Raw genomic sequence first — 1,785 nt, forward strand, 5'->3', positions numbered from 1 at the left:
AGCACATAGACGAAATGGCAAACGGAGTCGGCTATTGACAGTCCTTCGGCGGCCGAAGTCAGAGTCCCGCTGGCTACTGTGAATGATTTACTCTACTCGCACTATTCAAAATCCGCTGACTTCAGATAGAGAAGGCTCATTACATGCGCAGGAATATTTGGCCCCCCTATAACAAGATCCGATTGCGAGAGTTTTTGGGCCAGAGACGTACCAACTTATATAGGATTACGGCGGTTTCCACGGGGCACTAACCTGTAGGGCAATTCGCATTTTCCTAATTGTGAAGCGAAGTTGGCACCCTCAGATACTTCCTCTCTCCATCCGCTCCTCTCTCTCTCCATCTTTAGCTAGAGGTAAAGGATCTGAGCCGGCTAGATTCTTTTCCCTTCCCCCTTTCCTTCTCTCCCGAGTCAGGAGTTTGTGACATCAAAACGGCGTACCTCAAAGTTAATTAGGCTCATCTCAGTGGCCGCTGGTACCCACTTACCTTTTGTCAGTCCCAGCAGGATATATAAATAGATTAAAGTACTAGCACACGTCCACAATATTTCTGTTTGAAGGAAGATTTCATTTCAGACTCGTGTAATCTGATAATATTTAGCGGTTGCTCATACAATTCTTAAGGGTAGTAATTGATATCATTCATCCGTATCCCAACAATCTTATAAATCGACACTCAACCAGCTATTTCTTATTGGCTGTCATAAGAGAACCAATCTAAGATTTTGAAAGCCTTACCGAAATTAATTAAGTTGATAATTATAGACTTTTGAAAAGGAATTGAAAACTTTATTGTCCGTACATTATGCAAAGGGATACATTTCATATTAACCAAAAACACCTGACGCCCACACTGCTATTTATCCAATCCCACTATAAGTGACTTCCCCCAAAAGATTTCCAAAATGTAAACACACATCATCTTCGTATAATTGCAAACTAAAATCTGACCTACTTGTCACCACATCCTTCAAATTATTTCCCATTTCTACTGTCTACTGTTGTTTATAAAGAGGAGTAAGGCCAATAATTTTTTTTAATCTCGTGAAATTTATTGTCAACATTTTAATAGGCATTTTAAATTCATCACTGGTGTCACCATACCATACTCTTGCAAGACCTAATTTTCTTCTGTCATAAATGTTTCTCTATTTAAAGTATCCTAATTTATTTTTTTGGGCCGATTAGATTCTTTCTCAGAGGCCCATGTTTGCAAGGAAAGGTGTCCCCAACACGTGTTCTTTCAATGGCCTCAATTATAATCAGGGTTCATATTTTAAAAGTATAATTTGATACCAAAGAAGTCATTAAGAAGATTGAGTAGCCAGACAAAGTATATTTGAAATGCCATGATTGCCCGTGGACTCGTTTCCAAATAAACCTAAGCTGACGCTCATCAGAATGCATAAATAAGACCACTCGGAAATATGGAAAGGATATCTCTTTCTATTGTTTACCCTGCACATAATTCTAATAAAGTTTTCACATATGTAGCCACATATGTATGATATTTCGAGTGAGTAAGCACTTGACATGTGGTTTTAATTAAGTTTTCCCAGAATAGGTGAAATAGCTGCAGATTTTTATTAAAGTATAACTGATAACAACTCAAAATTAATAAGATCCATGATATTAGTGTGCAATTTTACTACGAATCAGGTTCCAATTGTGTCCCTTTTCCCCTTGGTGAAATAGTTCCCATAGATTGTCTATACAGCGCATGAGGTTGGATAAGCGTTGGAGCCCACCCACAGCAACATAGAATATCAAATAATTTAAACTTTT

This window comes from Hermetia illucens, chromosome 1 (assembly GCF_905115235.1).
Source record: "Hermetia illucens chromosome 1, iHerIll2.2.curated.20191125, whole genome shotgun sequence".
Taxonomy (NCBI): domain Eukaryota; kingdom Metazoa; phylum Arthropoda; class Insecta; order Diptera; family Stratiomyidae; genus Hermetia; species Hermetia illucens.